We start from the raw sequence: 25841 nt of genomic DNA on the forward strand, positions 1-25841 counted from the left end.
AAAATGAAGACTCTAAGGTAACAGTTCTTTTAACCCAATCAATCCTTGGATTATGTAATTCCAACCAAGGGATTTTTCTGCACGGGTGTTGGTTGGAGCAGTAATACAGTACAGTTTTGTAAAAAAAATCATTACGAAGAGAGAAATTGCGGGAAGCAGTGGGTATGGACAATTGAAATGTTGGAAAATGAAAAATATGTTACATGGAAACTAGGATAATCACGATGAATATCTGTGGCCTAAATAACAGGGAAAAAAGGCAAAAACTGGGTGCTTTACTACGTTTCTGGAAAATCGATATAATTTGTTTACAGGAAACACACGTAGCTGTTAAGGATAAGTACTTGTTGGAACAAATGGGTTTTGAGGTTCTTGCCTACACAGGTCAGGAAGAAAGATGTAAGGGAGTTGCAGTGTTGGCAAGGAGAGGTAGCACGAAAGTTAAAAGGAAAAAGGAAGATGGTGATGGGAGATGGGTAATGCTTGAGTTGGAAACATCTGCAGGAAGATACACACTTATCTCATTGTATGGCCCAAATGACGATGAACCCGATGTATTTGAATTTGTGGATAGAGAATTAGCATTATGGCCAGAACCTGTGATATGTTGTGGCGATTTTAATATTAATGGTTTAAATGGTCTTCTCGATAGGAAAGGGGGGAGATACACTGGAAGGAAGAAAAAGATATGCAGAACAGTACAAGATCTTGCTCGTCATAATGCATTAAGTGACATGTGGGTGGAAACGAATCCACTGGGTACAGGTAGCACCTTTTATTCTGCCCCACACAAATCTATAGCAAGATTGGATTACTTTTTCATTTCTAGTTCGCTCGTAGGGAGCTCCAGAATAGAACGGCTCCCCAGAATAGTATCAGATCATAATCCACTGGTCTTAAGTATTCAAACCTCTCAAAATAAAGAAAGAACAAGATCTACATGGACATTCGAACGAGGGTTGCTGAAGGAGGAGGAGTATATTACAAGAATGAATGCATGGATAATACAATTCTGGGATATCAATAGGTATTCAGCTTCGGCGGATGTGGTATGGGATAGCTTTAAGGCAGGCATTAGAGGGGAGACATTAAGCTATACAATTGCAAGAAATAGAGGAGAAAAGGAGAAAACAGAAGAGGAGATCAGAACCCTCTTGGCACTGGAAGAGGCTCTAGTCGAGGCAATAAGTAACCATGAACCCTTTGAACAGATATTACTGGATTTGGAAGCACAAAAAGCAGAAACAGGGGTTAGATTAGCACAGAAGCTAGCTAGGAATTACCTAGCAAAAAAGGAGAAGTGCTACGAATTCAACGAGAGGGTTGGGCACCTCCTGGCAATTAGAACCAGACAAACGCTAGCAGCAGGGGGGATAAAAGAAGTCAGGGATAGCACTGGGACAATTGTAAATAAAGTGGAGGATGTACAGGAGGTGTTTAGGAGGTTTTATGAGGCTTTATACAAACAAGATGCAATCACGGGAGATATAGAGGATGAAAGTATGGAGTATCTAACACAAAGACCACAGACAGAGCTTAGTATTGAGGACAGGGACAAATTAGACGAGGTGTTAACGCTTCAGGAGTTAAGAGATGCAGTAGTTAACTTGCCATCGGGTAAAGCAACAGGATAGGACCAGATACCTGCAGAGTTTTACAAAACCTTTTGGGATGTTATAGGTAAAGATTTGTGGGCAATCTGTTGTCTGGCACAGGGAGGTAGAATTATTCCACAGTCATGGGCCAACGCAGACATTATAGTGATCTTAAAAAAGGATAAACCACCAACAGAACCAGGTTCATATAGGCCAATTACTCTACTAAACGCTGATGCTAAGATATTTGCCAAGGCTTTAGCCAATAGGCTGAGCAAGGTCATAGAGAAAGTGGTTTCCCCGGAACAACATGGGTTTATACCCGGTAAAGGGACCACCCAACATACCAGGCAGATGATCACTGTCTTAGATGCAGCTGAGGTCTCTGGAGATCCTGTCACAGCGATCTTTCTGGACGCCGAGAAGGCCTTCGACAGGGTCTCTTGGGCTTACTTATGGAAAGCGATGGAATGGGTAGGAATAGGTAAGGGATTCATTGCAGCAATACAGGCACTTTATAGACAACCTACTGCTAGGATAAGAATTAATAAATCCTACTCAAAGACGGTGCAGATCGGGCGGGGGACTAGACAGGGATGTCCAGCCTCCCCCCTGCTGTTTGCCATTTACCTGGATCCGTTCCTGAGAAGATTATCAGCTAATTATAAGATCCCTCCAGTTACAATGCATGAGAAAGATTTTAAATTATTTGCTTATGCAGATGACGTGGCTATTATAACATCAGCACCGGCGGGAGCATTATCCGAAATTGAACAGGAGGCGAGGAAATTTGGCGTGTTCTCAGGGTATTCAATAAACAGAGGGAAGACACAGATAGTTCAGAATAGATACTCTACATTTGCAGATGCAAGAGTAGTCCCGGAAGCAACATATTTGGGAGTTAGGGTGTCCGCGGAGTTAGGAAAACTGGCAGAGATTAATATGGAGCCACTGCTAGGGAAGGTTAAGATAAATTTGGAGAGGGTTAACAATTTACATCTGACACTAATGGGCCGTATTAATTTCATCAAAATGGTTACTTTCCCTAAATTCCTCTATTTGTTTAGGGCAATCCCTCTATTATTTGATGGCACGTGGTTTAATAAGTTAGAAGCAACACTGAATAGATTAATCTGGGCACAAGGGAAGACACGAAGAGCCTATAGATTTTTGACATTACCAAGGGAGAAGGGGGGTTGGGGGGCACCGGATTTCAGATTTTACTATTGGGCGGCAGTCTTGCAATATTCCAAAGGACTTTTAGGAGGCAGTGATCATCAAGAGGAGGGGGCAGGTATAGAGAATGTTTATAAAGCACTACTGGGGGAAAGGGCAGAGAACGCTCTAGTCACTACAGTAGACTTCACTTATTTTAAACATACAAGATTCAAGACTTTGGGCGCAGTATACAAAATTTGGAGGGCCATTATGAAGAAGATAGGTTTAGGAAGATATAATAGATATCTGAGGCTATATTTGAATGTCGATCTCCCAACAGAAATATTTTGGGATGCTGTTATGAAAGAGTGGGATGGTAGAGGAATTAAGAAATGAGGGGACTTGTTGGATGTTGAAGGGGGGTTCCTACTATTTCAAGAAATTCAACATAGATTCAATGTACCTGGGAACAATTTCTTTAAATATTTACAAATTAGAAGTTACTTTCATAAAAAACAGGGGGGTCCAGTAGGAATGACAAGTTGTAGGATTATGGAGTATTTAGGGAGTAGTTTAAGGGGATCAATTAGGCAATTTTATATAGAATTACAGGCATACAAATCTGACGATAGGGAGAAATATAGCAACAAATGGGTGGAACAAGTAAGGGCCCACCCGGAAGCTTTGCAAGCTTCATTAGACTTAGGAAGAACCATACTTTGTTCAGCTACTTTACAAACCCAACACTATAAGACTATCTTTTCATTATACCACACACCAGCTAGAATTGCACAATGGGGGGGTAGCACTGGAATAACTTGCCCGCGTTGCAACTCATCGAGTGCTAATATTACCCATATGTTTTCACAGTGTCCACAACTTTTTACTTTAAAGGCGGCAATAGAGGTATTTCTGGAGAAATCTTTGGGGCTAAAAGTGAAATTAACGGACGATTTGATTATATTAGGCACCAGTATAGGTGATAACAATATTCATCCAGAATTTTTGTTTGTGGCCACAGCAGTTTTTAGACTTATTATCGCGAAAGCTTGGAAAGACAAATCTGCACCGACGTTTCAGATATGGATGGCAAAGATTTTACACATATATAATCTGGAGAAAGCCATTTACGATAGGAAAGGCAGAAGGGCAAGATCATTGGGTGGTAAGATTTGGCGCCCCATAGAAGAGTGGAAGAGTAGCAAGACATAAAAAAAATTCTTTCTAGATTATGTCTTGATCTGTTTTGTTTTTCAATCTCTATGTTTTCCATTTTTTCATAATTTTGGCTTTGTTATGGGTATACAGCTGGTTGTACTGTATATGTACGTATAACGGCGTGAAAATTCTGTACTGTAAATGCTGCATTGTAATTAACAGAAAAAGCGAAAGAAAATAAAAAAATATTTAAAAAAAAAAAAAAAAAGATAATCATTTTCTGGTTCAGTCAAAGCGTAAATCCTACTGCAGGGTAAAATAGCACCAGGTACTAAATCAATCCTACAATCAAATATTCTATGCGGTGGTAATTTTGTTGCTTCAACAGGATCAAAAACCCTAGAAAAATCCTTATACTCAACTGGAAGCTGATTAATTTCAGAATTCAAAGTAGCACAAAAAAGAGGCATCACCGGGTCTCTGGTCTCTTGGTAACAATGTAACTTACAAAATGAAGACTCTAAGGTAACAGTTCTTTTAACCCAATCAATCCTTGGATTATGTAATTCCAACCAAGGGATACCTAAAATTACTCCAAAGGAAGGTGCATCTATAAGATCAAAAACCACTTTTTCAGTATGCCCATTGTCTGCCACTAAAGTTAAAGGTTCAGTGTTATATTGAATCATCCCAGAAGACAGAACCGAACCATCAACAGCTCTTACAGTTTCCGGTTCCTCCTTGGCAATAAATTTCAAATTTAATTTATGGGCAAACTCGATATCAAAAAAATTCCCAGTGGCCCCTGAATCCAAAAGTACAGGGATGCTACGTCTTTGAAGAGTAGTTAAAATAAAAACCATCCGAATTGTAAAATGCTTAGGAATATGTGTAGTTACATTTGTGACAAACTGAGAGATCTTAGAAAAAGATTTACTCGAAGAAACGATCTCATCTTTCCTCGAGAATTCTAGTTTTCCGACGGATTAGATGAAAAAGTTTCTATCACCAGGGCCTTCTTTTTAACAGGTTTAACTGTACAATCCTTAGCGAAATGACCAGGCTTGCCACAGTACAAACACAAGTTACCCTTACGTCTTCGCTCTTTTTCTTCAGGGGTTAAAGGTCCTTTAAACCCTCCCGAAAGAACAGGTTCTACTAAGGTATTTTTAACATCAGACTCCTTTTTCTCAACTCTAACTTGTGAACTCCTAAAATCAGTTCGTGTTTTTTCGTTTTTACGTTCATCTAAACGGTGATCAAGCTTAACCACAAGATCTTGAAATTCCTTAAAATCCCCAGGTTGATCAACAATGTGTGCAAGAGAATCTTTCAAATCGTCTCTCAGACCTCTATAAAACAAAGAAATTCTTTTATCTTAAGGCCAGTGAGTTTCAGTTAAAAGTCTATTGAAGGTAGTGATGTAAGAAATGAGATCCTTGCTCCCTTGTCGAAGACTCAATAACTCATTATCTGAAGACTGAACAAAGGTGTGCTTAGCAAATAAACTAGACATGGCTATTTTAAAATCCGGCAGATTATGAAGCAAGGGATCATCATTATCTATCAAAGGCATAGCCCAATTTGCAGCCACCCCTCCCAAATAATAAATAATAAATGCTACCTTAGCTGTGTCTGAAGAAAAAATCTGAGGTTTACACATGAAATGCAATTGACATTGGCTAAAAAAGGTTGCAAACCTACTATTATCTCCGGAAAATCTTTCTGGATTTGCCAGAGGGACAGATGTCGGGGTGACTACTGTGACTTGAACTGGTTGACTTTCAGTCCGATCATCTGAAGCATGTGACTGTCGGACCTCAGTTCCAAACCTACTTGGCGCTAAGACTGGTTTTTTCTCCTTAATAGGATCTCTCCAGACAGAGAACCCTGCTCTAGTTTCATCCAACTCCTGACGAAGCGTAAGGTTCTCTAAACGTAAATTCTCCATCTCCCCAGTCATTTTCTGCACTAACTGTGACAACTCTGAGACATCCATGAGGGTGAGTTTACAAACTCAAGAGGAAACGTTTAAGATAAGGCTTCGTCTACAGTTGAGAAGTCCTGTGAGTCACTTCTTACGTTTCCTCTTGAAGCCGCAAACTCCCAACTCCCTCAAGGATCAATCAACACAATCAGGAACACAACTCTGACCGTATCGACTTTTCCCCCAGGGAAAGGGGAAGTGGACAGAGAGACTAACAACAAATAAATAAACACTGTCTTCTGTTGTTGTCTCTCAAAAGTGTTCCAGGCCGTAGACCTCTCTTGGTTGCGCCTCACGGTTTTTTCACGCAATTCTGTTATGAAATAACATTAGTTTTAAAAGACAAACTCAACCCAACTTCTTAACACTGAATTATGTCTAAAACTTCTGTAACTGACCATTGAGTCAGATGGCCCTTGTTCACACTCTTTTTGATATCAGAATTTGCTCAGTCTTTTCTCTATACCTTTCTATAAAAAACAAGAGGAAAGTTTCCACATTAGCGAAAGCTTCTCCTAAGTAATGAGTTAGTTTGTTAATTGGTTTTAGTTAACCCAAATGGTTAAAATCATGCAAACTTGTACCTGAAGACTTCAGCAACGCTTCAGCTGGTTTGGAATCTGCAGTTAGGAGATAGTAAGAACAACAACCTACTCTCTAAACGACTGCAAAGGCTTAAGACTCAAGAAGTTATCTCTAAAAGAATAACCCTACTTGGCAGAGTCTGTTTCTGTATCCTATTTAACAACTTAAGAAATTACTAAACATTTTTTAGAATAAAGTCTTTACAGTAATTTCTTGTCTTAGCTTAGGCTTGTTTTTTGCCTTAACTAACAACACTCTTCCCAATTGAGAAGTCTCAAACGTTAAAAACCCACTCAGTCAGTTTTAGAAAATTCTCCTTGTCTTTGCCAAGGCTTGTTTCTTTTGTCCTTTTAAATAACAAAAGTCTTCTTCCAAACGCTGAACACAGATTCAATTATCCTCTCGTGGGTCTCAAGAAACATAAGATTTATAGTTTTTTCACCTTACAAGAATATTGCCTTACTGTACTTCACATTCACTTCCGAGCAGACTACAGCCTCGAACTGCCATCAGCAGAGGGAAAAAAACGGAACTTGCTTTTCCTCCTTGCGCGGCGGGAAGGACTCGGGTTCTCGGCTTCGGCGAAGCCACGAATCACTCAGGAGCAGGCAGCTAGGGAGAGGGCTCGAGGAGGGATCGGTAAAATCAGGCTGAGAAGGGAAGTCTCTAGGAAACCAAGGATTAATTTATGGCCTTAGGCAGACCGTCAGGGCGGGAGCAGAAGCGCTCGACAGGGCAGCAACATGAGACGAAGCGCCAAACCGTTGGGCTTCCGTCTATTTATAAACAAAGGCTGTCACGCGAGCAGCGCGAGCTTACACCTCATGTGGAATCTTATCTCGAGCCAGCGCGAGCCTCTCTCAATAAATGAGCGCACAATCTTATTGTTAACCCCTACAACTTAACACAAGGCTAAAATAAACAAGCATTGTTAAATGCAAATTCCCTAACAGTATTTATAATGACACTAAACAGGAAATTACCTACTTAACTTATTCCTAAGTTTCAAACTCTCATTGAATTTAGTCTGGAAAATTTATTCAACTCATGAACAGATCCTAAATCCCACTATATGAAGTAAGACGACCAGTAGCACCCCTAACAGGGGGTCCCTTTGTGAGAGTACAGATTGACTTCATCACCATGCCTCGTTGTGAGGGAAAAAGATATGTCCTTGTCATTGTCTGCCTGTTTTCAAAATGGGTGGAAGCCTACCCTGACAAAAAGAGTGACGCCATAACAGTAGCCAAATTGTTACTACGAGAATTGATACCTAGGTTTGGGGTGCCAGTCACAATTGAATCAGATAGAGGCAAACATTTTCAGAATGAGGTAATCGATCAGCTCTGTAAAGCATTCAAGATCACACAAAAGCTGCACTGTGCATATCGTCCAGAGGCTTCTGGAGTAGTAGAGCAAATAAATGGCACTATAAAATCGAGATTAGGAAAGATGTGTGATTCTACTGGCATGAACTGGATAAATGCTTTACCTCTTGTTCTGATGGGACTCAGAAGTATTCCAGACCCAAAAACAGGTCTGAGCCCTCATGAAATCCTGATGGGAAGAGTGATGAGACAAGCATGGGTACCAGGATACAAATTGTTAAACATTTCTGAGGATTTGGTACTTGAGTACTGCAAGCAACTGGGTGACCAAGTGCGTTCTATCTCTCGCCAGATTGGGGAAGACGCCGTCGCCAATCCAACAACCCCAGTCCACAAATTGGTTCCTGGCGACTGGGTTAGAATCAAGAAACATACTCGTTCGAGTTGCCTTGCACCGAGGTGGGGAGAAAAACGCCAAATAATACTGGTGACCACGACAGCGGTGAAGTGTGCCGGCGTTCCAAAGTGGATCCATGCCAGCCATACACAAAAGGTGATTCCAGACGCGAAGACTGACGCTGAAGGTTGTCCAGCTGAGGGGTCTGCAGAAGTTGGTCCTGAAGTAGCTGATGACGAACAACCGAGCACCAGTCAAGAGGATTGGATACCCATAATCGACCTGACTGAAGACCCAATCAGAACAAGAAGTCAAATCTATGAAGATAGAGAGTGGAATAGAGAGGAAGAGATAGGCACAGGCGAAGACCCTCAGATTATTGAGATTCACGTCAAATCTGAGGAAGAAGAGGAAGGTCAGACAGGGACAGAGCAAGTGATCGACACACCTCCACTAACTCCTGAAATCGAAAAGGGACAGACTAGAACTAGTGTAAAAGTTCGAGCAGAAGAAAATGAAGGGATCAAAGTGCTTGAACAGGATCAGATAGACTTAGAAGAACGTGTTCAGGACACAGAAACAGAAACACTCGAAAGCCAAGACCAAAATTCACCTGAACCAGGCCAGCTTAGTAACCAGGCAGAAGAAATAGATACAAGACCTGGAACTAGTCAGACAGGAAGGGAAGAAATAGACGCAAAAGTGCCACAGACAAACGAAAATAAAAGAGCATTAGAAGAAAGCCAAATCACAGTGCCAGCTAAAAGACTCAAGAAAAGGAAGCATATTGAGCCAAGATACATTAAAAGACTGAGACTGAGAATAAAAACAGAAGAAGAGAAACTTGCAGAAAGAAGGAAAAGTCCACGAATTGCAGAGCAAGCTGGAGAAAGCTCCAAAAGAAGGAGTGCTCGAATAAAAAGACTGAACGAAAAATACCAAGATCCTGAATGGACATACTTAGTGTTGGAGGAATTTGAGGATCTTGATATCTCTGACGAAAGTGACGAAGAACAGATTGCTGATTTATCTGCCGAAGAAGACAAACCTACCTGAAGTTGCCCAATGTAAGCTACCTGTGCAAAGTTACAAAGAGGGGTTGAAAACTTCTTCTGAGCAAAAATGTCTGATTCAAATGTGAATGGAAGGCCTAGACGTTGTTGTTGCAAAACATGCTGCAAAGTATGTATAAGTAGTATAGCTATAGTGTTAATAGTTTGGATAGGACTAACAGTTTTCATTCCGTATATGGTAAGCAAAAATACTAATATTGACCCTACACAGACTGTGAACATTGGCACTGAAGAACTGACAACAGAAGTGTAGAAAGACGTGAAAAAGCACTCAGACAAACAAAACGAGACTTAGAAGCATCAGATGAGGAAGGACTACATTACCATGGAGTTAAGAACCAGACTCATTTAAATGTTTTCGCAAACCTGTTAGTACATTATGTAGAAACTATGGAGATAGAAGACTGTTATGTCTGCATGAACCTACCTACTTCTGTAGCTGAAGGCATGACTTACCATCACCTACCCTTCACTTATGGAATTTCCTGTAGTATTTTAGCAAGCTCATTTTACAAAAGAGGACCGTTACAGTACTACTACTCTAATTCAGACGTGATATTTTCTGAACTTCCTATACGTGGAAATCTGAATCCTGTACATACCAAAAGTGACGTTACGCGTTATATGGGAGAATACTTTCTGACTATAGGTACCATAGACTTAAATGAAGCACACAGAGATAACTTGACCTGTTCATTACATGAGCAAGAAAAAATGTTTTTAAACATGGCAGAGAAAAGAAGGGAGAGTTTCCAAAGAAAGGCAAATGACAAAAGACAGAAAACTCCCAAATGGGCTGAAAATATGGAAAGCACCTCAAATGGTGGGGCTGGTCCTGCTTTGTTGCTGGATTTCGAAAGGAAAGGGAAACTCTGTCTTCACCGTGAGAAGACTAGTTATTATAATAACATTTTCATTGGTTCCAGTCAATGTGAGCATAATTACAAGGTAATTGGAGGTTGGGGTTTCAAAAATGGGTCAGAACCTGTGTTTCCAGGAATTTATTATATATGTGGAAACAAGGCTTATTTCAAATTGCCGGATCACTGGTATGGAAGCTGCTACTTTGGCATTGTCTTCCCGAAAATAAACCATGTGAAAGAAATTGCTGGAAGCAATGAAAACACTAATGGCTTAGAGCGTAGTAAAAGAGAGAGCGTAGGTGAAATAATGGGTAGTATTTTTAGTGCGCTGATACCTGGAGTGGTAGTGGTTCTGAACACACACAGAATTTGCAAATTATCCACAATAGTGGATGTGCTGTCTACTGACACAGCTCATGGATTTCTATTGGTCAACACCGAAATGGTTGCGATCAGATCAATGGTTTTGCAGAACAGACTTGCGCTTGATACCTTATTAGCAAAAGAGGGCGGAGTCTGCCGGATGCTGAAGGCGCAACATTGTTGCACTTACATACCGGATATAAGTGTGCAGATCAAAAGATATGTGAAAAACATTACTAATTTGGAAAAGGAACTCAAACCACTGGAGGTTGACAGTGCCTGGAAGAGACTTGTTGATGGTCTCTCCAATGTAGGTCATTGGTTTGCTAATTTAGGTAAAAGGTTATTGTTTAAGGTACTGATGCCAATTGGAATGATAGGTTTCATCATTTTCCTCATATTTGTCTGCTGCAAATGTCGCAAACACACAAAGAAATACACTGTGAATCGAAGAAGCGTGAAACGGAGTGTGGATGAGCTTGAATTGGAAGAAATTAATAATCAAATTTACAAAAAGGTGAAAAATTCTCACCCTAACAAAGATGTGAAAGAGAAATTGAATCGTCTGTTGGAAGAGATTGAGATGCACAAAGTTTGAGAGAAGTTGGCATCTGGTTCCACATGTTTGTGATGATAGTAAATATCATCAAAGAGGGGATTGATAGAGCAAGATTTCGCATATTACGCGACTTGCTTGAGTCATGAACCTCGAATTATGTATAACTCTGTAATCCAATTTGTATGTCTTACTAATTTCCTTTATTTTGAATGTACGTGTATATTAGTGACGCTTGCCTATGTGTTTTACTAATACGAATAACCTTTGTCCTTAAAAATGGCTGTCGCTTGGGAATTTTCTACTGCGCATGCGTTAGTCACACTCACGTGACGTGACGTAGTTGCAGTTCTGGTGGGAAATGGTGCGCATGCGTATTTGCCTCTAATATGGCTGTTTGAATACTCACATGGTGAAGCTTGCGCAGATGCTCTCGTGTTATTGTCTGATTGCACTAATTCGTAATCGCATAGTATATTTTTATAGTAAGAAATATAAAATAGCAACTCATGATATGTAATGAAATCATTTATTTCTATGTTTTAATTTGTTTTCGCTTACTTTTCATGTGCCCCGGAATGGAGGGTTGATAGGATGCTCGGGAGTCCATATTGAAGTGCTGTACCGCGCATGACCAAGGGTGGAAGGTGGCATTGAATGGCTGCCAACCAGAAGTAGCAGCCAAGACGTGCCTGGGAAGATGCACCTTCACCCAGCTAGAAATACTGAAATGTCCTGCATTCGCAACATTTGTATATTTTCCTATTGTATTCTGTAGAATATGTCATGGGAACCCCAAATTCACTAGGCGGTTCCTTAAAATGCAAAACTGAGCTTGTAGAAGTTTGTTCTGATTGGTGTGTTAACCTATCCTACGTGGGGACCAATCGAAATTGGGGATTCTGACACTTTGCAACATTGGGGGGTGGTACACTGACCCGAAAACAGTATATCTAGCCTAGGTTCAGCTAGAGAAATTGTCCGACTTGTCTGAATAGCTGACCTGTCACTGACCCAACGCACTCAATAGGTGACTGAATACAGAGCGCTGCGGAGCACTCTGTCCGAATTTGACCATAGACTCAAAGGTTTTACTAAACCTTAAGTGCTGGCGGAGCACTTTGCTGGGGAGTTCGCTAACCCAATCGGGGTTCTGACTAATAGCTGCAGAGAGGGTGGAGCGCAGGCGTTGCTTCCGAACTGCGGGTGCTGGTCGTGCCTTGGTGGTCCTGTCCTGATCCTAATCTGGTTTTCCTGTCCTGTCCGGGGGTGTCCATTCTGCATCTGCTGTCCAATGATGACTGTCCTTCCTTGGGGTATTTCCTGTCCTTAACTGATCCGTGGCCAGGGTTGGTTTGCACACCATTCTAGGTAAATATATAGTGCGAAAACTCTATACTGCACCTTCTATTTTCGGTCTTTGCTTCAATAAAGACATATCTTTGTATACGTTAAATTTTCCATGCTTTCCGCAAAACTTCTGAATGAAAAGTCAATGCATTTATTTCTATAGCGTGTTCCTATGTTTCCCTACCTTTTAGAGCATGTTCTCTCTCTATATTGTTTATGAATTTTAGATGTGTTTTATAATTTCCCTTTGCAAACTGATTGAAGTACCATTGTCAGATTTATAGCGTGTACCATTTTTTTTTTATCTTCCTATTAGAAATATAGGATTTCTCATTTTTACTCATTCTCATGAAGTACGTCCCAATAGTGTAATTCTAGTACGTGCATAAGTTTGCCCATTTATAGACGTCCATTATTGAGTTCCATTTTAAATCTGCTTAGTGTATTTCCCTGTTCTCATCGCATTGTTAGAGTTCATAAATGATTGCATTGATTTATTTACTTCACGGTTATGTGTTTCTCATTATCCTGATTATTAATTTACCTTTTGACTGTAAAGCTAATGTTTTCCGAAACTGAATCTTAGATAAACCTTTAAAACTCCCCAGTTGTCCCTGGTCATTTAATGAATACAAAGTGGGATATAAAGTGGGTATTTGTGTTTGCCTGCCTTTTCTTTCACAGCTAGCTCCCTGATCCATTGTGGTCATAGGTACCCGTAACGGTGGATTGGTAAGTCGGGTACAACAAAATTGCATAGGAAGGAACCCAGGGTTACTGGTAGCGGAGAGTGAAAGGTCACCCGATTAATGTATGTGGGTTTAATTGGAGGAAAGTACGTGGGCCTAGTACGTGTCTGGTGAAATTATTGGTCGGGTGACCCGCGATCTCTATCAGAACTATTCATTAAAGATGACAAGTTGTGCAGCAGGATGTTTTGCAAAACTACAAGTTGTAACTCAATACTATCAGCGGACAGTTGCCACCCCTCATGTCAAATTAATTCCATCCCATATGGAGAAATGTTGAGAGCACGTAGAAATTGCTCTGAGGATGTAGACTTTGAAACTATTTTGACCGATATGAATAAGAGGTTTAAAGCTCGAGGTTACTCAGAAAAAGTGATTAATATGGCTACTAGAAGAGTCAAGAGTGTTAAACGATCAGATACACTGAGAGCCAAGTCGAGTCCTAAAAATGCGAAAGATACCAAAGAGTTGGTGAGACTGGTGACTAGTTACGGGGAAGGGTCTCATTGGTTATATGGGATCCTTAAGAAATACTGGCATCTATTAGTGATCCGGATATCAAGGTGATGTTAAATGAAAGACCTAACATCACATATAAGAAAGGGACGACACTATCTAACAAACTTTGTCCCAGTTACTACAGTGTACCTAACAAATCGAATTGGCTTACACGCCAACCATTAGTTTTTTTTCATTGCGGGAACTGCAGTTCTTGCAGATGGTCCGTTAGCAAGATTAAGGAAGTTAATTACAATCAAATGGGAACTTTTAAAATTAACTCCTTCATAACCTGTGACACCACACATGTGGTTTATGTGATTGTATGTTCATGTACCAAGATCTATGTTGGTAGTACCACTAGAAGATTACGAGATAGGATGGTGGAACACTTGAGGGCCTTAAAAAATGGAGAAACTAGGTATCATATAGCAGCTCATTATAGTAGGACCCAGAATGACAAGACCAAACATCAATTCCTTTACCATGGCGTTGATGTAGTGAATGCAGACAAGAGAGGTAGGGACAGAACCCTACGGTTACGACGTAGGGAATGTCTGTGGATCATGAAACTTAGAGCAGTCGAAGATGGCCTGAATTTAGATTCTGAGTTACAATAACACTTGGGCCACTGAATATGTTAGGCGATGTATTATACCATAATATGTAGATATATGCACAATGGTTATTGAACAATATTTTTCGATGAGCTACAGTTATATGTATATTGGATCTGTATTGTATGTATTCTGTGGTCTTAGAGATGAAGACAGTCATATATATATGTATAGGATATCTTAAGACAATTTATACTTATGAGACAATTAACTTTGTATGTACTTAAGCCCATTTTGTAAGTAATCTGTGGTCCAGTTGATTATGATAACTGTGAATATGCATACAGTGAATTTTGAGAATTAGAATAAGATCTTATTGATGAACAATTGTAACACTTTAATATTGATAATGTACCTATCATGTAGAATTAGGGATAAATTATGTCTATCTGGAAATACTCTTCCTTTCTCTTTGGCTATACTCTCCTTTCTGTTTGGTTCTGAGGGTTGACACAGTATATTAGACGCAACATTTTCTCTTACTCTTAGGAATATTTACATATCGTGTATTTTCTTGATTCTAACTTACATTGTCTGACCCCATTCTTCATCACATTATGGCACTAATTATGCTAACTCGATAGGACTAATGAATATGGCCAATATTTTGTATTATCTGATGCAATTAACTATAGCACACGGTGTAAGAGCATGTTAAACCAATGTTTTAAAACATGGTTCAAGACTAGGTTTACTCGTTATATAAATTTCCCTTTTTTTATGTGTAATAATATTCTTTTTAATATAAGTAAGCTGTAATACTGATCGTTTAAGAATATTCGATAACATTAACAATTGGTTAAGTTCCCCTATCCAAGTTATTACTTAGAGGTTGAGTAGTAGAGATTAGTTTGTTTACGAGCAGAATAGAGGAGGGGTCTGTTTAATATCGCTTCTGTGCAGATCGGTCTGCTAAATTAGCAGATCTTTAATCTTATATTTAAATAAGTAATCAGTTGTGGGAAGAATTTTATTTTGACGGAACTTTTTGCACACTACAATATGGCGCCCACACATATCGCGGTATATAAAGCCATTTCAATATGGCGACGGTGCAGCATGCCGGAATTTGATATAGAAGAGACTTCACGTGAAATTGGTGAGTGAGAATCATCGATATGACCACACTTGCGATCTTTTAGAACTTTATATACGTACTATTGTACGTTGTTCTTTTTGTCTTCCCCACTCCTTATTTTGTTCACCTGACGATTATTTGACAGAGTGACTACGTATACGCGAATAGTGGGTGAGTGGAGTTTCCAAATCATTATTTACTTAGATAGCAATGTATTCGGAAATTCTTTGAGGGTGAAATTTATATCACTCTTCATTTTTACTAATCCACAGGGCTCTTATGATTAATCTTGGAGCCTGAGGTAAGATAGTTATTTACAGTCATTTGACTCTGGTGTGAGCATTTGGATAATTATTTGCTGATATTACTTGCCCCTCCTTTCATTTATATTATTGACTACAGATATCTTAGGAATTGTAATTTCTGTGTTACGTGACGTCCAACATACTTTAGGATAATAAATAGGTAAGATTGTACAATAAAGGGTAAAATAATTACAATTATTTTATGAATCAATATGGAACCTCATGATCAACCCTTTTAATCTCTTATCATAGATACGCACTTCTCCACATACAGTTGGGAACTTTTTCATATGCTAAACTCCTGATGACTCAAGGGAAATGATGGTGATATTTATAATTGGTGAGTTCAGAGAGATATGATTTCTAACGCCATTCCCAATTTGTGATAGTGCTGTTTTTTAGGTTTTGACATAATGTGGTGAAGAAATTAGGATTGGGCATCGTGACTATACTATAAATTACTAATTGTCCATGTTAACTTGTGTTATTTAGAAGACAAGAAAACCGTTAGAAGTCGAGAGGATGAGATTAATCTTCTATGACAGGATTCAGGTTACATTAAAAGGTGATTTTGGCCATGTCAAAACTGATTCTTGGATAATGTGGTATGCACAATGGTGACTCTATGACCCTGGTGGCGTAGTAGACTTTCTTTTTCCATTCCTCATTATCACTGGAGTTTACTTTCTTTACTTTACTTATTCCAGTTGATAAACAAGACCCTGTAGTGACAATAAATTACTGATATATACCTATTTGATGTTTTAACACAGCCCTGATGAAGTCATTGGCTGATTTGATAGGCCAGACGAAACACGTCTTGGCTGTGAATTGAATGTACTGACATCGAGTGGAAATAAATCCAAGAATAAAAGAAGCATTCTACGATCAGATACAACTTTGTGGACATTATTTTGGACTTTTTCGTTTGAGTTACTGTAACTCTTATACCAGGATTTGAGGAATGAATACTGTCTCAAGTGACCAGTGACGTTGGGTCACAATATTAACATTATAATTGTACTATATAGCACAGTGTTTTTTCTATTGGATGATCACTTTGACTAGCCTACACTAGGTGAATTTGATTTTCAGATACTTAGGAGCGCTGGTGAGATCCCCCATTCCTAATCTTATTATCACACACATGTGTGGTCTTGAGGGTAGTCTGGTAACCACCCTTTTCTCACCTAGCTGCACCATTGACTCATGTATACAGTGTGAATTCCTGGAGATAATTTGAGCGCCCTTATCCGCTTGGTTACTAGTGTTATCCTTCTCTTCCTCAGTGTGCTGCTGGCCGAGAAGCGCCCGCCATCTTGGCTTGCCGGGGACCGTGAAAGAACTTTAAGACAGAAGGAGTCAAAGCACATCCTGAATTTTAGAACTCCTACCCCCCCATGGTCTGAACCAGGACGAGGAACTACATTATCATCTCTAAAAAAATCCATGCTATGACCATCCATAAATGGACAAGGAACATTTTCTTCCCGAATTTCTATTTAATTGTTTTGTTTTTCTTTAAAAAATACATACTCACCATCACTACTTTTTAAACACACAACACACCGCTACAATGAATTTGTTAAGGATAGTACACATGATATAGCGAATCGCGCAGCGACTACACATGCCAGGATTACAACACCCACTAGAAGGAAAAAGTATAAATGACAGAAGGGATGTCATTACATCACTATAGTTTAAAAAATACGGAGTGATGAAGTCAGAACATAACATATATTACTAGACCCACTGGAGGGACAGAGGCCACTTACCTCGGTTATATATACATATGTATCCTAGATTACTTTTTTTTATTTCTTAAAGTCTTTTATGCATCACTGTGGTCTTTCTGGTTTTTGGGGGGAAAATACAGGCACGGTTAACCAAAATATTCCAATATCTGCACCGGCAGATTATACATGTTGGAATTGGTTCAGGTTTATGATTTTCTATATTTTACATAACCTACTAAGTGCATTTCTGGAAAGGTTTTGCAAATGCCTAATTGAGTCTATGCCAAGTCAGTTCTCGATGCATAATTGTGCAGAGCTCATGAAATGCCAGAGTATGAGTGCAATTTAACTATATTTGTTTTTTTCCATTTAGAAAATAATTTTCCATCTTTTCACTGCTACGCGTTACTCCAAATTTACCAAACAACACAGGGCCTTGTGTTGCTCGGTAAGTTTAACTTTAGTATTGCATTGCCTTTAGGACACCATGCATGCATGACGAAAGCGCACTGCAATACTATGATACATTTGTTCCCTAGTCTTGGTAGCAATTGAAGCAGTTGTTTGATGTCTTCCATTTTGTCACTGGTTACAGTTAGATTTGCCTTTTCTCCCGTTTTATCTCACATATATGTTTCCGAAGCAGATTGCTTGATTTTCACAATTGCTTCTTCCTTGCTGGCCTCAGATTAATCCTGATAAATCTCTTATTCTCTGGACTTTTTTCTGCTTTGTTGAGCATTAGGGGGCATATTATCAAGCAGCAGCGATAATTATCGCTGGCCATTCCTAGCAAGATTTTTTTTATCGCCATGATATCGCTGTATTAACAACGCATAGCGGAATGGTGATAATTATCCAGTGTTTTCCATGGAACATCACTGGTTTTCCAGCGATGTTCCTTGGAAAACAGCGTTAACCTTGCTGATACGACCCTGTGGTCGTATCAGCATAAACCACCCCCATTGCTATGTATAGGCAAGTCTGCATTTTTGCAGACGTTAGATTTTGGCGAAAACCTCTGCAAAAATGTGTGGGCCACCTTGTAAATATCGTGATATACATTTCCCGATATTTTACAAGGTAGTCCGTCAGGGGTACACCCAGTGATGCCCACTTTGCATCTCATTAGAGATGCGAAGTTAGGCATGCTGGAAACGGGCGCTAAGTCAAGGAAACACGCAATAGCGTGTCCTTGATGATAATGCGATAAAATTATCGCCTCTTTTCGCCCGAAAATGGATGCTAAAGTGGTCATAATGTTATCACCAGCAATTGTTAATATGCCCCTTGGTTTTCTCGTGCTATGCCCTTATATTTTGGACACAGGATTAGTCCGATGGGTGGAATCGTCGGTCCAGATGGACTACTCTAATTGAAGGGATGTGACTCATTGGATGGAGGGTCGAGGTTGGGTCCTTAGTTCTGACCAATGGTGAAGGGTTTCCACTTGGGAAGAGTTTATTCAACCATCTTAACACAATTCTGTGTAGGACTTCTGGTTCCAGATCTACATACATTATTAGGTGAGATATTTGATAAGAATCAAAGCATTTCAAACATGATGTCCTGTACTTAGAACAATGCAATGCGTGTGGTCTTATGAAACCAGATCACAGGAAGGGAAGGAAATCAGGGATGAGAACATGTAAATGTGAGGGTGCTATTCAGCAAAGTTATATATTACATCGTGGCCACTTACACGTACGAAATGTTACACTTTTACATGGTTAAAAATTGCAGCATGGGTACATAAATTACTTTTTCACAATCACGCAATTGCTGGTAAAGAGTTGAAGCTAGTATTAGAATCAACGCCTTCTGAATTTAGCCCATTGGCCAGATGCAATTGAAGATCGTCACGTTCCTTGTTTTAAGGGATTTGATTGGTTATCCCAGTCTCTGCCCAGAGAGCTATCATTTTGTGTTACAAGGTTTGTTTGCCTTTTCTTCAAACAGACCTTGGGATAACATCGATTGGTCATAAAGGTGAATATACATTGGGCCTTTGCAGCGGAGAGCCTGAATGTAGAACATTAACAGGCCATAAGCACAGATCATGACAAGCAGGCTGCAAAGACAACGTTGTCATTATCGATTTAGATTCTCTTCATATCGTTAAAATATCTGTGATTTGCAGTACCAGCTTCCCGGGTGAAGTTTGAAAGAACCTAAATCAGTGTAAACATTATTAAAAAGAAAGGTACATATTTAATAATGTCTCTTCTGGGGGAGAATAGGAGGGAAGCAACTTTTGTACAAGGTATTAAAGTAGCGAGATGTGGCTCTAAAGTTCCACAGTCCAAGAGTTGATATAAGAGCAAGGACCTTATCCTGAAAACTAACATTGTAACCCACATTTCTGACAAGAACCGCATTTGTGATGCGACTAAGGGGTCCATTAGGTTGGCGGACGGATCGCCACCGCCATGCAGGCGGTGGCGATCAGTCCACCATCCTTGCCCGTCCGCCACCTTTATTCCCCCCGCCATTGTAATGGACCATGGCGGAGGGGAAGACCATCCACCGCAAGGCGACCGCGGCAGAAAAGGCCTGATATGGTGGCGGTGTCTATCAGACACCGCCAGCCATATTAGGATGGCCTGGGAGGTATGCTTTTCCGTGGCGGCAATGCCGCCACAAAAAGGCATAGAGTTCCTGCTTTGGGGGTCCGTTGCCACTGTGGCGGGTGCATCCTAATTGGGGGCACGGTTCCTCCGCCCTTGTGGCGGACGGTACCTGCCGCCGACAGGATGGCGGATGGACTTTGTCCGTCCGCCATCCTAATGGACCCCTAGGTTGGCAGACACCGGACTAGAATGAAATAGGAGTTTATCATTGTTCTGGATAATATTCTGGTTCCAAATGTGTAAACGTTGGTGCAAGAATTGTATATAATTGAGTGAGGTTTGGGAAGTTAGGACACGTGTTCATTTGTATTACTCACAAATGTACAGCAAGGGTAGACGTGCAAAAATGGCAAAAAAGGGGCACGCATGGCACACTCTCAGCATCGCTGCTTACAAATGACAGTCTAGGTCAGGTGTAACTTCTAATGTAAATGCATTACTTTTAGTCTTGAAACTTCTCACCACTGCATTGGAAATACACTAAAAAAAGCAAAAACAAGCCCCATTATATTGGTCAATGGAAAACCAGTCATAGAACTTGAAATACTTGCCTTTGAACCATTTAAGGCGCATTTAAATCAGCAGAGAATGATGATGGACCAGTACTGTGCCGGGTTCCCGGTCCAAACAAGGGTAGCCAAGAAGTCCATCAGCGTCAGTGGTGGCAACACACAGCCACCCCATAGATACACATTACACCTCACAACATTTAGGGTTTATGTGACTGGGAAGGCATGGTGAGTTGGGCTAGTCAATAAAGAGGATTTCAATGGCCGTTCGAGTGTCCCCATTGGATGATGGCATTGGGCTTCTCCACTCCCCGAACGTCTGTGTTCAGGGACAGAGCCACCCTGGGGGCTGTCACTGGATGAAAAGCAATAGACTAGAATGCGCCCCAAGTGATCAACAGTTAGTAGGATTAATTCAAACATTCCACGCATCAACTTGTTTATGTGCAAGTGGTATACCCAGGTGTGGGCCCAAGTTCCTATACCACAGTACTCAAGCTGTACCTCGCTGGCGAGGCCTCAATAGTCCAAAACCAGGCTGGGATAGCTGGGGTTTGTATCTGGAGGAGACCTGACCTGGACGTTTGGCTGGACTGCTCCTGCTAGAGACGGACCAAGGCAGATCTGTGTGTGGCTGTTTTCTGTTTAGAGATGCACAGAGGTTTATAAGTGATGTACTGGAATATGTCTCTAAAGCATCTGCTAGTGGCCGAGATGTATTTAAACATTTCATCCATCACCTTGTTGTTCGTTGCAGCAGATATCCGAAGTCGAAGGGGATGACCAAACATCGGTCCTGTGCTCATTGCGTCACAAGACTTATGTCTTGTGACACAATGAACGCTGAAGCTGGATTGGGTTGTGTTCTCTTCTGGAGGAGGTCTGGCCTGGCCTGGCAGTTCTGGCAGGACAGATCCTACTGGTCCAGTACAAAGAATGATGTCCATCTTAAGTGGTATAGTGGGTGACAAACAATGCACTGGAAGGTGGTCAAAGCGATTGCCAGTGGCTAAGGACAACTGAAGCATTCCATACATCAGGTTGATGTCTGTCCCAGTGTAAAATATTAGATAAAATAGAGGACGTCCCTCCCTTTGTGGGGTCATCTGACTGCTGCACAAATGAAACGTTCACATACCAGTGCAAATAGGAAACTCTAGAGATAATGAACAGCATTCACAATGAAGTTAAGGCTGAACAACTCTGGGTGTCAATATGTGATTGAAACATTCAATACAAAAAGTCTGAGATTTTACTCCCCTCCATCTCTCTCAATCATGTTAGGTGGAAAGCTAAAATGGTTTCCAGCTAGACCTATCAATGAATGAAATCACAGTCTTTGAAGGAATCCATTTTATGGCCATTCTTGATGAAAACTTTATGCCAATGGTAGTATGGTGCAATCATTGTATGCAATATAGAGGAACTCTAGTGCAGATACAGAAATGCAATAATGAAGATTAGTCAAGAAGGGCTAGCAGCGACGGGCAGTCTACTCATTTGGCAAAAATGTTTTGTGGGCAGAAAAGCTCTCCAAGCACTACAAGCCTACCTACCCACCAGGTAGGCTCATCTGAATGGGAGAGTGCAACTTACAAATGTATCACAGGTGTGTTTTTTGCCCGTACCATTGTTGAATGTCAGATTACCCACCAGGTCATATTCAGACACAGCTCCCCTCAGGCACCAGGTAGAAACTACATTGATTGGCAGTACAACATCTGTGCTTTCTATTCCACATAAATAACAGCACACCCAACCTCTTAGTTTTTTCTCTGTTATTTACTGCTTGCATCCCAGACAGCATCCCGGTTTCAATGCGCCTGCCAAAACATATATGAAAGCTTGGTTCACCCGTCTGCCATCTTTACCATTTTGGTACTTCCTATACATCACTCATTTGGAATGATTGGTTGCTTCACTGTAGGTACCTGCGCTACCTTCTAAATAAACATTTGTGCTGAAAAGTACTTCTGAGCATTAAGTCTTTGCTGAAATATTTTAAATGGTTCTGATTTATATTAGTTCTTGAAAGCGCACAGGGGTGGACTTCCAAAACAATGAAAACAGGGGAGATGGGTGTTTTCCCCAAAAGTAAAGTGCAAATAAATTAGGTTGTAGAACAGAGGACACCCCAAGGACTGCATCAATGCTTAATTAAATTGTATTTTTAAGTGCAGGGTCCGTACTTTTTCTTAGGAGCCCTTTACTGCTGCTGCCAAATGCTGATGTTGCTGAATACGCAAGACTGCCAAGTTTTCAATGTACTTTAGGACTTTCTTCCAGCATTCTACAATTCCTGGCTATTTTCATCACTCTTACAGCTTTTCTTTTCTTCTCTGCTTCCTCATCATTCTCTCACTTGTTTTCTTGATTTCTCTTCCTTCCTCTTCTTATTCCCGCCTTTCTTTCTATTTCTCCATTCCAAAATCTGGTTATGAAAAATAATTCCCAGTCTCCCAAAATAAGTGGATTACCCACCCCATGGAACCATAGGCACACATTAGGCTCTAATGCAATCTGACTGTTTTGTTTGGAGCTAAGAAATACATTTTGAAAAACTGATAGTTTCACTCTCTTAATTACGAATTGTGCAGCTTGCAATAAGTTTATGTTTTAGAGACAAAATGATGATATCCATGCTGTTTATATTTTAAAATGACAAGAAAGAAATTCATAATATATATTGTAAATGTCAACGTAGTATTGTTTTACTATATGCTCAGCGCTTCATTATTGCTAACCAGTGTCACACTGCCCTGTCCTTTACCTCAGGAAACCAAGAAAAAGACTGTTTTAACAAATGGTGATGGACAGTACTGTTTGGTCCTTGCATATTTCTGCTCTACCTAGTCATAGGGGAGATGTTTGCTAAAGAATTAATATGCAAACTGTTGCCTGTGAAATCTTTGTTGACAGTAAACTCTGATACTGAGCAGGATGCCTTGGTTTGTTTGCTGGTGCAGATCACATTATATATGAAGTTTTATTTACATATTTGGGCCTCTCAAATGCGATTTGAGGTATATATGAAAACCAGGAATGCTAAAAACTGATTTTTACCAAGCATGGGTCGCTTTGCTTATTGTTAAATAGTGTGAGGATTGTGGTCCCTCCATGCATGCGCAAGAGTTGCCTAAGACTCTCTCTCTACCTGTGTTCTAAGCAGCAATCACTGTTCTAATGCATTTTCTGTCTTGGAAAAAAGAAAAAATCATAACTCAATAGGATTGCATTAAATACATCACTTTAATTTGTATTGGAGATTTTTTGTCACGAGCTAGGTCGTCTTTCAGAACCATAGATTCCAGGATTCATTTTGGCATGATGGCAATAGGAATAAAAATGTAACTTAATGGTCCTGGGGCTGTATCATAAACAGGTTCTAATTCATTATGCAGGCTCAGAATTGGTCAATGTACCAACCCACACTTGGAACCACAAAGCAGTGATGGTCTCTAAACTCCTAGATTTTCTGAGATAATATATGCTCTGTAAGAAGCTTCCTGTCAGTTAAACAGGGTCCTAGACCTCTTCCGAGTCTGATCGGTTGCCCTGGATGTTCAGGAAATAGCCCTTCTCCTTCTAAATGATGGGATGCAGCTTCTAGGGGAAGGCCTTTAAAACCATTGCCATGTAAATCTTATAACAGGTGTGTTGGCTACAGCGCTTTATGTGAGAACGTTCATTCTAGCAGCATTGTATACACTGTGATCTATGTTGCCACAATGTGGATACCGATGTTTTCAGAAAGCAAAGCTCCGTTCTACCCTCAGTACAGGAGGATAACATCATGGTGGTGCCTCTTCTCCTGAACTGAGAACCCTATCATATTTCAGCTGTCAATCTGAGGCCAATACACAGAAATGTGCAGTGAACAGTAAGCTGAATCCATGGGAGGTGAGCATACTGCAAAGGTAGATGTGGAAGCAGGTCCAAGGCGTCCTAGGACCTTATGAATCGTCTGAAGACCACAGTAGTTGGCTTACCATGGCCAAAAGAGTCATAGCAGAAGTATCCATCACAGAAAAGTGCTTAGAGGTAGAGACTGCAAGTCCATTGCTTTGATGCTAGAGGGCACCAAAGCAGTAAAAGAGCAGCAAGATCCAGTGGTTTTGAATTTCTACTGAAAAACAAATATTCCCTTCAGTGGTGTTTTATTGGTTAAGATTGGTTTTAACTGAAAATTTGAAACTCTACTTACATATTATCACAGCACAAAAAATTCCATAACATGTTGGCAAATAAAAAAACAATATTACATAGGTATAATTCTAGACATCAGTAGCAGCCCGTGGAGGGAGTTCGGTGGGCTGGTGAGATGGGACGGGAGATGTGCCTCATGAGCCTCTTACCATGGGGCACTGAGGCGGGATGGGGGAGAGGCAGGGTGGGGGGTAGTAAACACTGGAATGTGGATGAACGGAGGTAAGTAAACAATTAAATAAATAAATCTAATTTCATTGCACGCGCTGCATCGCATTTTGCGATGCCGCGCGCAACAAAATTAGTTTATTAATATTTTGAGTACACCCCATGAGCCAGGTACTTTTTAACCATCACTTTATAACACTCCAAACCCCACCACTCACTTACTATCACGAACAACCTCAAACACACCACACATAGTCTGAATTAAAAGTGCTACCATGTAGTCGTAGGTCGCAGCACGCCGCATCCCGTAGAGGGGTACGAAGACCCCAATGATGAACCATGACACCAAGGGACCTTTTGGTGTATGAGGGTTATTAAAAGAATACTACGTGCTCCCCACCATTGTAGGGACCACCCACACCCACCAGTGGATTACCTTAAATATTGTCATGTCTCACATGTGCAGTCAGTTTCGACTAGGTGGTGGATTACCCTCACCTCGTTTGTAAAGATATTGAAGTCTAATGCCACATCTACTCTGCTAATCTACAACATTATATGTACAAGGATCAAAAAGGTGGTTCTCGATCTGGCCCCATGGCGTGGTTGGATTCATGAAGCAGGATGATAGGCAGCACCTCAAAAAAGTAAATACATACATTTTCCTGGTGAGCTGTGAACACACACAAACACTGGTACCAAGAGACAACCCAAGATAAACACTAATAGTGACAATAATCAAATGAAAAATAGCTTACCTCACCCGTAAAGCCTTTGCATTACAATTCTCCGGCCTTTCTGGCGAACAAGTTTGTTCTTTCTGGCTCGGGTCGGAACTTAAGAAGTACTTCCACACTATTCTTGAAACCTCCCAAATTCAAAAAGAAAAGTACGTACAAACGTGCTTTCTCCGGCATTGCGCCTAGAAT

General features: G+C 40.5%; 1 protein-coding gene across 1 annotated transcript in view; it reads right to left on the reverse strand.

Annotated features, from left to right (window-relative positions):
* Nucleotides 1-25841, reverse strand: part of LOC144800376 (vitamin D3 hydroxylase-associated protein-like) — a 652021-nt gene that overhangs the window by 564536 nt on the left and 61644 nt on the right. The gene's annotated exons all lie outside the window — the stretch shown is intronic.

Source organism: Lissotriton helveticus, chromosome 1_2 (assembly GCF_964261635.1).
Source record: "Lissotriton helveticus chromosome 1_2, aLisHel1.1, whole genome shotgun sequence".
NCBI classification, from domain to species: domain Eukaryota; kingdom Metazoa; phylum Chordata; class Amphibia; order Caudata; family Salamandridae; genus Lissotriton; species Lissotriton helveticus.